Source organism: Scyliorhinus canicula, chromosome 2 (genome assembly GCF_902713615.1).
Source record: "Scyliorhinus canicula chromosome 2, sScyCan1.1, whole genome shotgun sequence".
Taxonomy (NCBI): domain Eukaryota; kingdom Metazoa; phylum Chordata; class Chondrichthyes; order Carcharhiniformes; family Scyliorhinidae; genus Scyliorhinus; species Scyliorhinus canicula.
This window is the reverse complement of record NC_052147.1, coordinates 206,547,039-206,562,404: the sequence shown is the minus strand read 5'-3', so window position 1 is coordinate 206,562,404 and position 15,366 is coordinate 206,547,039. Positions and strand designations below refer to the sequence as shown.

The following is a 15,366-nucleotide window of genomic DNA, read 5'->3' as shown; positions in this document are numbered from 1 at the left end:
GCTTGGGTCGCTGTCTGTGCGGAGTCTGCACCTTCTCCCTTTGCGTGCGTTTCCTCCGGGTGCTCCGGTTTCCTCGCACAAGTCCCGAAAGACATGCTATTAGGTAATTTGGACAGTCTTAATTCTCTCTCCATGTACCCGAACAGTGGCGACTAGGGCCTTTTCACAGTAACTTCATTGCCGTGTTAATGTAAGCCTATTTGTCACAATAAAGATTATTATTATCTGGCTGCACCACAGCCTGGTATCGCAACTGCTCGGGCCAGGACCGCAAGAAACTTCAGAGAGTCGTGAACACAGCCCAGTCCATCACACAATCCTGCCTCCCATCCATTGACCCCATCTACACCACCTGCTGCCTGGGGAAAGCAGGCAGCATAATTAAAGATCCCACCCACCCGGCTTACTCACTCTTCCAAGTTCTTCCATCGGGCAGGAGATACAGAAGTCTTAGAACATGCACGAACAGACTCAAAAACAGCTTCTTCCCTGCTGTCACCAGACTCCTAAACGATCCTTTTATGGACGGACCTCATTAACACAACACCCCTGTTTGCTTCATCTGATGCCGGTGCTTCCGTAGTTACATTGTGTACCTTGTGTTGCCCTATTATGTATTTTTTACGTATTTTCTTTTATTTCCTTTTCTTTTCATGTGCTTAATGATCTGTTGAGCTGTTCGCAGAAAAATACTTGTCACTGTACCTTGGTACATGTGACAATAAACAAATCCAATCCAACTGCTCGACCCAAGACCGTAAGAAACTACAGAGTCGAGAACACAACCCAGTCCATCACGTGAACCCCCCTCCCATCCACTGACTCTGTCTACACCTCCCACTGTCTGGGGAAAGCAGGCAGCATAATCAAAGACCCCTCCCACCCGGGTTACTCTCTTCCATCCTTTGCCATCAAGCAAAAGACTAAGAGAACGCACTAACAGATTCAAAAACAGCTTCTTCCCCGCTGTTACGTGGCTCCTGAATGACCCTCTTACAGACTGAACTGATCTGTCCACGTATCTTCTCTACTAAGTAGTACTGCACTCCCTATGTGTCACCCGATGTTTGTGTCTATGTATTTATATTGTGTATTTATCGTATGTTCTATGTTTTTTCATGTATGGGCAGCACGGTAGCATTGTGGATAGCATCATTGCTTCACAGCTCCAGGGTCCCAGGTTCAATTCCGGCTTGGGTCACTGTCTGTGCGGAGTCTGCACATCCTCCCTGTGTGTGCCTGGGTTTCCTCCGGGTGCTCCGGTTTCCTCCCAGTCCAAAGATGTGCAGGTTAGGTGGATTGGCCATGATAAATTGCCCTCAGTGTCCAAAATTGTCCTTAGTGTTGGGTGGGGTTACTGGGTTATGGGGATAGGGTGGAGGTGTTGACCGTGGGTAGGGTGCTCTTTCCAAGAGCCGGTGCAGACTCGATGGGCCGAATGACCTCCTTCTGTACTGTTAATTCTATGATCTGTCTGGACTGTTCGCAGAACAATACTTCTCACTCTACCTCGGTACACGTAACAAATCAAATCACTGGTTCATTTATCCAGATGGCCCTCAACTTCTTGTACGCCTCTTGACATTCTGTGGACCACCATTTTCGCTTGTTTTGCTAAGACGTGGGTTAAGTGTACCACTATGGTACTGAAATTTGGTGCAAACTTCCTGTAGAACCCACACATGCCTAGGAACTTCATAATTTCCCATTTGCTGGTCAGAGCTGGAAAATCCAACAAGGCCTTAACTTTAACCGTTCTGGGCACCACTTGCTCCTGTCCCACCACAATGCCTAAATAGATTAACTTTGCCGTGGCAAACTCACTTTTGGTCTAGCTGCCTGAATAGCCTCTCCAATTGCCCCATCATCCAAGTAGACCACACAGCACTTCAGCCACTACTTCGGTCATGAGCCGCCGGAAGGTTGCAAGTGTTTTTGAGACCTAACGGCATCACCTGCATTGATACAACCCCGGGGCGTTACAAAAGACGATACCTTCCATGCTCTGCAAGTTAATGGGATTTGTCAATAATCTTTCAACTTTTTTCCCACCTCTCTCTTTCCATCATCGTCCTCGTCCACCACCTGCAACATCTGGCACACTGGTACCCTTTCATCTTATTTATATGGCACAACCCGTCCTCCTTCCTCTGGTTGGGGGTGCTGATTAAATAGTTATCTTGCTCACTCTCCTAAGCGCCTTATAAGGTCCACTAAATTTTGCCTTCAGAGGTCCACCCTGCAACAGCAACAGTACCAATACCTCATCCCCAACCTGGAAGGTTTGGGACCTCGCCCACTTGCCCGGCAACCGTTTCATTCGGGCTCCAGAAATCTTCAAATGCTCCCGGGCTACCTGACAGGCCACTGTGAGTCTTCCCAGAAATATGGATGTGTAATCCAACATTGAGGAATTGTCCTCTGGTCTGAGATACCTCTCTTTCATCAGCTTTAATGGACTCCGTATCTCATGGCAAATGGACTAAATCCAGTAGATTGGTTTGGGGAATCCTGGCAGCAAATAGTAGGAAATCCAATCCTTTGGGTAGTCATGGCAGTAGGCCCTAATCATGGTCTTGAGGGTCTGATGATACCTCTCCAAAGCTCTCTGAGTTTGGGCATAACAGGCGGTTTATTTTAAGTGCTTGATACCCAACCCACCATTAATAGGCTGGAAAATTTTCAACATGAAGTTGGAACCCTGATCCGATTGCACCTCCCTAGGGTATGCCATAACGGGTGAAAAACTCAGTTTTTCCACTACTACCTTCCTCTGGTTGGCGGTAATGGTTCATAAAGGTATAGCTTCCAAAGTAATGTGTGATTATATCCCTGTGCTGATGGCCTGCCTTAGTTTTGGGGCATCAGCCCTACACAATCGACCAGTACCCAACTAACTGGTTTGTCAAACACTGGGATGGGTATTAAATGATGCGTGTTGGATCATATGATGGAGTTTACCTATTACCTGACAGGTATAACATGTCCTACAGACCTATCCAATATCCTTGTGCAGCCCCGGCCAGGAGAAATTCCTGACTGAAATCTGAGTTTTCCATATTCCCAGATGTCCTGCCATTGGTATCCCATGCACTATCCACAGGACTTCCTGATGGTACTGCGACAGTACCACTACCTGATGAAAAACCTTCCAGCCCTCATCCGCATGTCTATGAGGGTGTCTCCACTTCCTCATCAGAACCCCATTCTCTCTTTCCCCCCCACCACCACACACATACACACACACACACACACACACACACACACACACACACACACACACACACACACAGCCACACACAGCCACACACACAGCCTCAACATCTGTGAGAGCTGTCTGTGCCAAACGCTTTGTATCTCTGGATTGGCCTCCTGGGCCTCGCCTAAAACAGTCCTCCCAAACATCTCACCGGGTGTATTGACCTCCCTAAGGATAGTGTTGACTACTCTAATTGCTAACCTCCCGGTCGGGGTCTTCTGATAACCAAGAAACCGTTGTCGATTGTTGTAAAAAAAAAACCCAGCTAGTTCACTAATAACCTTTAGGGAAGGAAATCTGCCATCCTTACCTGACCTGGCCTACATGTGACTTCAGACCCACAGTAATGTGGTTGACTCTTAAATGCCCTCTTGAATGGTGCAGTAAGCTACTTAGTTATATCAAAATCTTTACAAAGTCAATAAAAAGGAAAGAAACCAGATGGAACACCCGGCATCGACCTCGGCACTGGAAACAATGGCAAATCCAGCTCTATCCTGACTAACATCTACTGGCTGAAGATTATTGTGAATGCTTCAGACTTTGGATACTGCAAAGTCTTCCTGACTAACATTTGGGGGCTTGTGCCAAAATTGGGAGAGCTGTCTCACAGACTAGTCAAGCAACAGCCTGACGTGGTCATACTCACAGAATCATACCTAACAGATAATGTCCCAGGCACCACTATCACCATCCCTGGGTATATCCTGTCCCACCAGCAGGACAGGCCCAGCAGAGGTGGCAGCACAGTGGTATACAGTCAGGAGGGAGTTGTCCTGGGAGTCCTCAACATCATCTCTGGACCCCATGAAGTCTCATGACTTCAGGTCAGGCATGGGCAAGGAAAACTCCTGCTGATTACCACGTACCATCCACCCTCAGCTGATGAATCAGTACTCCTCCATGGTGAACACCACTTGGAGGAAGCACTGAGGGTTGCAAAGGCACAGAGTGTACACTGGTTGGGGCCGTCAATATCCATCACCAAGAATGATTCGTTAGCACCACTGGCCAAGTCCTAAAGGGCATAACTGCTATACTGGGTCTGTGACAGGTGGTGAGGGAACCATCAAGAGGGAAAAACATATTCAACCTCATCCTCACCAACCTGCCTGCTGCAGGTGCATCTGGCCAAGATAGTATCGGCAGGAATGACCACCGCACAGTTCTTGTCTTTACATAGAACAACAAAGAACAAAGAAAATTACAGTACAGGAACAGGCCCTTCGGCCCTCCCAGCCTGCGCCGATCCAGATCCTTTATCTAAACCTGTTGCCTATTTTCCAAGGTCTACTTCTCTCTGTTCCCCACCCGTTCATATATCTGTCCAGATGCATCTTAAATGATGCTATCGTACCCGCCTCTACTACCTCCGCTGGCAAAGCATTCCAGGCACGCACCACCCTCTGCGTAAAAATGGAGGATACCGTCCATCGTGTTGTGTGACACTATCGTGTTAAATGGGATAGATTTAGAACAGATCTAGCAAGTCCAGACTGGGCATCCATGAGGCGCTGTGGGCCATTGCAGTAGCAAAATTGCATTCCGCCACAATCTGTAACCTCATGACACGGCATACCCCCCATCTACTATTAGCACCAAGCCAGGGAATCAACTCTGGTTCAATGAAGAGTGCAGGAGGGCATGCCAGGAGTAACACTAGGCATACTTTTTTTTTTGTTTTTTTTTTTAAATAAATTTAGATTAGCCAATTATTTTTTCCAATTAAGGGGCAATTTAGCGTGGCCAATCCACCTACTCTGCACATTTTTGGGTTGTGGGGGCGAAACCCACGCAGACACGGGGAGAATGTGCAAACTCCACACGGACAGTGACCCAGAGCCGGGATCGAACCTGGGACCTCAGCGCCGTGAGGCGGTTGTGCTAACCACTAGGCCACCGTGCTGCCCTCACTAGGCATACTTAAAGTGGCATGTCAACCTGGTGAAGCTGTAACAAAGGACTACTTGTATGCCAAATAACATGAGCAGCAAGTGATAGACAGAGCTAAGTGATCCCACCAACGGATCAGATCTAAGCTCTGCAGTCCTGCCACATCCTGCGGTGAATAGTGGTGGACAATTAAATAAGCCACTGGAGGAGGAGGCTCCACAAATAGCACCCCATTAAGTAGCACCTCCAGTCTACAAAATTACCTTTCACCATTACTATTTCTTGTCACTCAGCCACCTTTGTATCCATGCTGCCATTTTGTTGATACAGCCATCTTAAGGCACTTTATCCAATGCCTTTTGGAAGGCACTGTATTCTGCATCAACTGTCCCCCATTTGTCCAAATGCCTGTTAATTATGCCTTGAATTATGATTTCTAAAAGGTTTTCCATCACCCAAGGTTAAATTGATTAGCCTGCAGTTGCTGGATTTATCCTTGCACCGTTTTCGATCAATGGTGTAATATTTGCAGTTCTCCAATCCTCTGGCACCACCCCATACTGAAGGAGCACTACACAATTTCTATTATTACTTCCATCAGTATTTTCTGTGCATTTGATCCCATCCTGGTGACTTATTAGAAGTCCCATCCGCTTCAAGATGTTTCACATGCTACAGATATATTTCACCATGCCTTTTCAGATTAGCATGTTCCTCTTCCCTTTGTAGATACCTGAGAAGGTAAATAACAGTAATGCGAGGTAAATGAAGTCACACCTTATTGGAACCTATGAAACTGCACCCAGCAAGAACCAATACCGTAACAAGGAGCTTTAATACTGCAAAGCACTTCACGTACAATATATTACTTTTAAGTGTAAACGTGATATAAATTAATGTAGAAACCGTTTCATAGGATCAGTATAAAAAGGAGGCCTTTTGGCCCATTGGAAAGTAATCCGGTTAGTCCCACTCTTTTTCCCATTCCCCTTCACTTTTTCCTTTATGTATTTATCCAATTCCCCAATTGGGGAATTTGAATGTGTTTCTACTGTCCTGACGGCGGTGTGTACCAAATCCTAAACGCTTGTTGTGTAAAAAAACTGTTTCCTCATGACGCCCTGGATCTTCTGCCAAGTACTTAAAAATTGTGACCTCTGGTGATTAACCCTTCAACCATTGGAAATTGTTTCTCTTCATTTACTCTATGTAAACCCTTCATAGAAGAGAATTGAATCCCTACAGTGCAAAAGGAGGCCATTCGATCCATTGAGTCTGCACCGACCCTTCAAAAGACCACCTTATCTAGACCCATTTCCCACCCTATTCCTGCAACACCATCCTAAGGGGCAATTTAGCACAGCTAATCCATGCTAAACGTGCAAATCTTTAGACTGTGGGAGAAAACTGGAGGACCCGGAGGAAACCCAAGCAGCCATGGGGAGAAAGTGAAAACTTCACACAGTCACCCGAGGCTGGAATTGAACCCAGGACCCTAGCGCTGAGGCAGCAGTGCTAATCATTGTGTTGCCCCATGACTGTAAAGACCTCCAGAACACCTTCTCTAAGCCTTCCCTACTCTGTGGACAACAATCTTCACTAAGCCTATTCTTCTCTGCGGAGAACAATCCCAACTTCTCCAGTTTCTACACATTGCTGAAGTTCCTCTTCCCTGGTGCCTTTCTTGTAAATCTCTGTACCTTGTTCAAGCCTTCATGCCCTTCCTAAAACATGGTGCCCAGAATTGGACACAAAACACCAGCTGCAGCTGAGCTAGTGTTTCATAAGCATTTAGCGTGACTCCCTGGCTTTTATTTTCTGTGCCTCCATTTAAAAAGCCCGTATACTTTAATAACTTCTATTATGACCTGACACCGTAAGAATTTGTGAACAAAAACATCCCAAGTGTCTCAGTTCTTGCACCCCTTCAAATTTGCTTCCCTCTATCCCATCCAACCCCCTTCCCCCTGCATCGTCAAATCAAAAAGACAAATGGAATGGTAGCCTTTTGTTTAAAATGTCTGGAATGTAAAGGGAGGGTGAATGATTTTTTATAATAATCTTGATTAGACCATATTTGTAGTACTATAAGCAGTTCTGGACATTGCATTTTAGAAAGGATTTACCTGGATGAGTGTAGGGAAGATTCACCAGAATGTGTTACCAGGTCTGCAAGGAATAGAGATTACATAATCTAGGCTTGTATTTCCTGGAATGCAGAAAGTCAAAGGGATGATTTGATTGGGTTTATTTTTTAGGATTTTGAAAAGAATCAGTAGGGGAGATGAGAGGAGTGTAGGACAAGGTGACATAACCTTAAAACCAGTTTACAGCATGGCCAATAGCAGTGAGGCGAACAATCAGTTGGTTTACGTTTTGGTAGTGTTGGTTAAAGAGACGCGTTGCGCAGGACATTTTTATGAACACTGCAGTTGAATCTTTATTATTCAATTAAACCACACAAACGGGCAGATGTGCCCTCCATTTGGCATCTCATTTAATGTCCCCTTGTCCTAGACTCCTCAGGATGACACCTGAGATAATGCAGCATTCCTTCAGTATTGTGCTGAAGTATCAGCCTCAATTATGTACTACAGCCATGGAGGGAGGCTTCACCCCCAACCTTCTGGCTGAGGTTAGAGTACTACACATTGAGTTATGCTAGACAGAGAATGGGATATATTTGGAAGGATTTTTTTTTTTTTACATTGTGAATTTTTATATAGTTTAAAAGGCACATTGAAATTGTAATTTATTTCTTGGGTCAAATCATTTAATGCTCAAAAAATATATATGTTTGATTGTGCCTTTGTAGGTAGGAAATAAAACATGAGTCAAATGCCTTGTATGCCTGGAAGGATACAAATACACCCAAGTTAACAAAACACAGCTATTTCACAGATGATTTAACTTTGATTAACCTGCTCCATAGAAGCACATCATCTAGACAACTGTAACTTCACTCATATCGTTATTGCTAGGTGCAGCCTAATTTACAGCAACTCTTTTCTTTCCACCTGAACGAAATACATCACACTTTTGATGTTAAGTCGGAGTAAAAACTCAGTGGTTCATTAACCTTGTGTTCAGTGTTCATTGACAATAGTTGGTCACTTTTGCAGTAACTGCTACTTTAGTGCAGAGTCCTTATTGTATAGTCTGCTGGAGTGAAATCTATTGAAAACCAGACTGCAGTGAGCACATGAAGCACATAGCATTCTATTTTTAAAAATTGACTATATGGTACACTTTGTTGTCTACTCTCTTGTATCTAAATCTGTTAGGCATGCTATTATTTGTGGAAAGGGAAATAATTTTCCTCAACTGATACAAATTAGTCTTCCCATGTTCATTCCTGACAAAACATTGGAGTTGTGAATGTTCAGGACTAATCAATATTGGTGCTGAACTGATAGAGGAAGAACTAGTTGTTATTGAAGGTGCAGTATAACCATATCTTGAGTGTTTGCTTCTCTGCAATTATGAATATTTCAAGTTCTACCCTAATATTCCAAATAGGAGTCGAAAATTGGCTGCATGACTGCCTGAGATTAGAAACTAGCACATGGAACTTGTTAGGGCAATTAAAGGACTGTTCTGACATTCCTTTTGTAGATATTGAACCAAAAGAATGCTGAATTTTCTAAAGTGAAATAGAATTATTTCAATATAAGCTATAAAGTAATTTAATATTTTAAATTATTACACATGGTTACAAAATAACACAACCAACTAGTGGGAAGCCATTTTTAAAATTAATAATGCTAATCGTGTTAAATAAATTAGATCTTAATATCTCTAAAAATTGGACGAAATGCTGTTCAGTGTCCATGTTCAAGCTCCACTTTGAGTACAAAGTGGAGCAGTTTAACTTAATTCTGCTCTAAAACGCACTAGGATCAAATTGGTACCTGTGGTAAAAGCAGCACCATTGGTTGTCTAGGCAGTTTTTTTGGGGTGGGTGGCATAGGCCAAACAAAAACTACTTCATTGGGTCTATTTTCAAATGGGATTTTCACAATAAGAATCAAATAGAAATATTGCTTCCATTAATCGAGCAACTCAAAACAAATTAAATTATTGGATTGGATTTGTTTATTGTCACGTGTACCGAGGTACAATGAAAAGTATTTTTCTGCGAGGAGCTCAACAGATCATTAAGTACATGAAAATAAAAGAAAAGAAAATACATAATAGGGCACCACAAGGTACACAATGTTACTATATAAACACTGGCATCGGGTGAAGCATACAAGGATGCAGAGTAGTGAATGTAGTCTTGCCAGAAAAGATACACTCAATGGCATGAAGATCAAGCACAGGTTATGTATCACAGGTTGTCAATTACTTTACATATATTCACAGCAATATCCTGATGAACGTGTAGAAATGCACGACCAGCAAATTGGTTTTCACTTGGTGAATTACAGAACTAGCTGCGGACAAACAGCTTATGTTTCTGTGTTCTAACAAGTGATGTAAATTGTGTTCTTTGGAAAGGAGTGGTCAGACTTTTTTTTAATATAGAAGTTGCAAAAAGTATTTTAACCCATACCCTACCACCACCTATGCCAATGGCCATTGGTATCCTGAAGATCATTTGCTGCTTTCTTTGTGGTTGCAATATCTAATTTATATTTTTTTAATGTAGATCGTCTCTTTTCCCCATGTTGCTTTATTGCCAGGTAAATGTAGAGGGAAGAGGAACCAAGGACAGAAGAGGTCCAACCATCATCTTTGTAAAGGGTTTTGCTACTTTCCTTTTCTGCGAGACCAGGAGGAGATCCACAAGAAAGGTTTAGACCTCCCGTCCCTAGTTCTTTCCTCCCCCTTTCAAAAACATTAAAACCTTTCAAAACACCCACTCCTTGCTAATTACCTGATTTTCAGGTATGAAGCTGATTGGGATGACAGGTCTGTAGATGAGGCTGGGGAGTTAAAAGTGACTGGGCCTGTAACAGCCAAGATCAGTCATATTTGGTGCTTTCCTTGGTCTCCCCCTGCCTGATTCCTGCTCTGAGTTAAAATTGAGCAGAATTTTAAATCATTTACAGGCCATGGGCGTCGCTAGCTGAGCCAGCATTTAATGCCCATCCCTAGTTGTCCTTCAGAAGCTGGTGGTGATCTACCTTCATGAACCGCTGTAGTCCCTGAGGTGTAGGTACACCCACAGTGCTGTTAGGGAGGGAATTCCAGGGTTTTCACTCAGTGACACTGAAGGAACGGTGATATATTTCCAAGTCATAATGCTGGGTGACTTGGAGAGAAACGTCCAGGTGGTGGTGTTCCCAGGTATCAGCTGCTCTTCTCCTTCTAGATGGTCGTGGCCATGGGTTTGGAAGGTGCTGCCTAAGGAATCTTGGTGAGTTCCTGCAGTACATCTTATGGATGGTACAGTACACACTGCTTCTACAGTTCATCAGTGGTGGAAGAAGTGAATGTTTATGGAAGGGGGGGGGGGGGCAATCGAGCAGGCTGCATTGTCCTGGAAGGTATCAAGCTTCTTGAGTGTTTTTGGAGCTGCACTCAACCAGGCAAGTGGAGAATATTTCATCACACTGCTGACTTATGTCTTGTTAATGGTGGACAGGCTTTGGGGAGTCGAGAGGTAAGTTACTCTCCGCAGGATTCCTAGCCGTTGACCTGCCCTGGTAGAGACAGTATGTGGCTAGTTCAGTTTCAGGTCAGTGGCAGCCTCCAGGATATGCCTGAGGAATACACTGTGCTGCACTTTTAGTATTTCTGTTTCCCATAGCAGCCAGCATCATGTCTTAAAGTTGTTGCTAATTTAATATTGATTTCTGTTTTATTTTGACAAGTTAATTTTTTGGGCTACTGTGAACTGAGTTGAGTGTACCAAACCTCTTTCAAATCTGACCGTTACAAACAGCATGGGGAAGATCAGTATTCCTCAGTGTGAACTGAGGATTTGATTACAGATTTTAGGACCAAAAGCAGTGTGTAAATTCACTTTCACAATTTCTTGGGATTTGATCACCAAAGCATAAAATGTCCAGAAATATGATTAAACAACTGATTACAGAGCACAATCTAACTAGTTTGTCATAAACTAAATGCATTGTAAAAGCGAGAAACTTCCTCAAAGCAAATTGTATGCCGAATAAAGTTTTCATTAAAATTTAAGAATATCCATCCAAATTTGAATGACAATTAAGATATAAATCATCAATTATAAAGACCCTGATAGTCATCCAATCCACAAAATATGCATAAGTGCTTTATTTATATTGTAGTTTATTGGCAGCTTGGGTTGGTAGTTGAGCAACAGTTTCCTCTGGGAAAGTTGGGGCATTCTTCTATTTTACTGTGTTATCCTTTTTAAGTCTCCTCTTCAAATTCTGTAGCTTTATCTGACATTCATTTCCTGATAAGATCAGTTTTACTTTCTGTAATCTCGAATGTGTTCCCATATTATTGGAAACAAAAATACATTTTCCAATGATACATGCAGATCTTTTGGAATGTCAATTTTACAAAGGTTACAACTATATTGTCATGAAATTGTAGGAGTAAGACTTAATCTAATCAATCAGTTTCTGTGTACTCTGGAGTATTTTTCAGTAAGCAAATGTAGCGTATTCCATTATTTGGTTTTCCATGACTCGCTTCTTATTTAAAATGCAGTTATTACAGTCCCGAGCTTTGGTCTTGAGAACATGTTCATTTCAAAATGATTTAGTGTAAAGGTTTTGGATTTGATGATTGTATGTAAAACTGTCAACAAAGTGACATGGGGGGCAAGCACACCTGCAGAGATTATTTCAATCTTGGGTGTCGCGTTTTAGGTTTTGTGCTTGAACAACGTTGGACCCCTACCATGTCAGACTGCTTTCAGATTAATAGATTGTCCAGTGTATAAGTGATTTCTGTGAAAGGATGTGCATCTTCTGTGTCTCAGTGTGATTATTTTTGAAAAAAAGCTTTCATTTTTTTAAAGTAGCACAAAAGCTATAATTGGCATGCTTTGTAAGGAAGTGTCAGTGTGTGAGAGATCGGAATCACTGTGAATTCTTTTTAAGCATTTCTTCCCCTCTGCACCACCGCCTCCACAGTGGGGTCATGCAGATCACTAGCTTCTCCTGAAATGGCCATTTTCTCTGGCAGGTGCATTATACCCTGTGTTTTCAGATTGTTTTTCCATTCTGAATGGATGGCAGGTTGATTGCTCTGGCTGCATTCTCAGAGAAAGGGCTGACAAATGCAGCAGAGCTTGCTCAAAAGACAGTGATTACTGTTTTCCTTTGCAGCTGATTGAAGCCCTTGAAAGGAAAGATTTTAACTTCCCCCATTTGGTTGAAAGTATGAGCATATCTGCAGGATATTGAAATTGTTCATGTTATTAACCCATTTCTGTAAACTTGTCAGAATGGTAGGCAGATTCAATTTCCATCTACCGTTAAATTTGCACATATGATTATCATTTTGATAAAGCACAAGTTAACATCATAGTGTGCATTTCACTGTTATTTTTCTAAGCTCTATTACTTGCAGGCTTAATTATATTTTATTGTCTGCCTAAATGTGTTTGTTGTGAAAGATATGAAAATGTGGCGATTAGTGTGGCTTGGCAGCTGTTGTGGCCTACAAGATGTATTTTATTCAGTTTTCAGCCTGAATGCTTGCCTTTAACTCCCCTGGTGGGCCAGTAATTACACAGTCTTGCTGTCAGAGATGTGATTGGAAGCAGTCAGGCAGAAAACTTTGTGCCATCCCAGTGCCACCTTGTAGTGGAGAACACAATCCCAGCAGTACCATCTGTTCTTTGTTGCCTAGTCATCTGGCCTGGCTGCTGAGACCTGATCTAAGCAGCTGGTTCCCATCCTCTGACCAGCCTATCTCATGTGGTAGAACAGTTTACACAACTAAACTTGTACTTAGGTTTCTTGAAGTAAAGGGAAGTTTCCTGCTGTCCTGTTTCTGACAGATGACCTGACATAAGTTGTAACCTTTTACAAATTAGCCTCGGGATTAGAATGGAAGAGCAAAACAGAATGAACTAGATCTTTAATACATATGTCTAGAATATGCAGATTTTAAAATTTAAGCACAAAAAGGCGATGAGGAAGGGAAAGCTAAAAACATCTGAAACTAGTGTTGTTGGTGCCCAAGATATATTCTGCCCCATGGGCATTAGCTGCTTTTTCGGCCAGTCCACTATTAAGTTCTTTTCAGGAATGCACTACAACTCCACATACTTCACTGGTTCTGGTCAATTGCATAATCTCTGCCACCAAGAACAACAAACACAACAAGATTATGGGAGCACTTTCACTTCAAATTGCACACCATCACAGTTGAACATATAATTGCTTCATTTTGACTGGATCAAATTCCTGAAATTCCCTATCAAATGCAATTGTGAGAGCACCATCAACACAAGAACTGCAGCAGTTTGAGGAAAAGAAACACCCGCCATCTTTTCAGTGCAGCTAGGGCTGGGCAATAAGCAAAGCTTTACCTGTCACGCACCTTGCAAGGGCATATTTTTAAACAATTCCAGAAATAATTTAGACTTTCCTCCCTCTAGTTTACCAGGCCAATGTTGTAAACTTCCAACCATTAGTTGCATGCTAGACTAGCCTTAAAGGGCTGGATTTTCCTAATCACCTAAAGAGGCTTGGACTTGATGCTGTTAAGCCCTCTGCTGATGTTAAATGTGAGGGTGTCCCAAAACCCAGAAGGGTAATTTGGGACACCGGTTCTTAGTGGTGTATATTTTCAATTTGATACACTGAGAAAAAATTTGCAAACCAGGGAGGAATGGTCTAGTCGTTTTTGTGATCAATTAATAAAGAATATTTATTGACTTAAAAGAAAAACATATGACAAGAAGGACTATAGCACATGACAACAGTTCACTTAACTACACTAATGGCTACGAACACTCAGTATTATAGGAAGTTACCCCATTGTTCCCAAATACCTGAACTCTGAGGTGCTCCTTGTTCCCAAACAACAACCAATATTATGTAATTTATGAGCTAAATCCAGCAGATAATTACCACATACAGGTTATTTGTCATGTTTGGGAAAGCCATCTTCAGTTTCAGCGAAGAAGTAATCTTCTCAGTTCGAGTATCGGCTTTTAACCAGCCGCCCTTTAGCAATGACTTGTTTTCAGGGGAGAATGTTTTCTGCATCTGGGTGTGGCTATGACGGTAGCTGCCTCTACTGTATTACTTTCTCTAGTTACTGCGCTATGAATATATCATTCTTTCCCTAGATCTCACCCACTCTGTGGACCTGGCTTTTAGCATACAAGTGCCAATTCCCCTATCTCTCCACTTTGAAGTTACCTCTTCTACATCCTATTATTTTCCCCATGTCACATGCGTAAACACTTGCTTTTTTCATTCGTATATCAAAAACCCCTTCAGACAACTGCGCATATCAATTCCCCTTTTTAATTTTTAAGCCAATTTCATTTTTTAATCTTCAATCTCCCCAATTCTTAACAGTGCTCAGTTTATTAGACCGGGGATTCTTGCCAGCAATCTAATGTCTAGAAGCGCTGGCAGGAAGATCCAGGTGGTACTCCAGCACCCAAAGAGACTGGAGCAATAGTAAAGTAGTGACAGAGCCCCAAAGACTGAACCAACATGTTGACTGCAGACCAAACCCTTCAGAAGATGAAGGTGGGGGGAGAGGAGAGGAGGAGGAACATAATCTGAGGCTAACCCCTCCACTAACTCGACCTTCTCCCATGCTTTATGGCCCTAGGATGCAGCACCAGTAGAACAATTGCCACCCTGTTTTGGATGATTGGATGTTTTATTTGAGTTCATCTTGTGCAGTTTTCTTTCTAGATCATAAGACATAGGAGCAGAATTGGGCCATTCGGCCCATCAAGTCTACTCTGCCATTCAATCATGGCTGATATGTTTCTCATCCCCATTTTCTTGCCTTCTCCCCATCACTCCTGATCCCCTTATTAATCAAGAACCTACCTAACTATGCTGTAAAGACACTCAGTTATTTGGGCTCCACCGCCTTCTGCGGCAAAGATTTCCTCAGATTCACCACCCTCACTTAGTTATGACTGAAAAAACCCCTCCTCATCTAGTTTTAAAGGATCGTCCCTTCATCTGAGGCCGTGCCCTCGGGTTCTCATTTTTCCTATTAGTGGAAACATCCTCTCCATGTTCACTCTATCCAGGTCTCTCAGTATCCTGTTAGTTTCAATGCAGAAGTGA

General features: G+C 42.7%; 1 protein-coding gene across 5 annotated transcripts in view; it reads left to right on the top strand.

Moving 5' to 3' along the window:
- Window positions 1–15,366, top strand: part of dync1i2b (dynein, cytoplasmic 1, intermediate chain 2b) — a 126,161-nt gene that overhangs the window by 73,554 nt on the left and 37,241 nt on the right. The gene's annotated exons all lie outside the window — the stretch shown is intronic.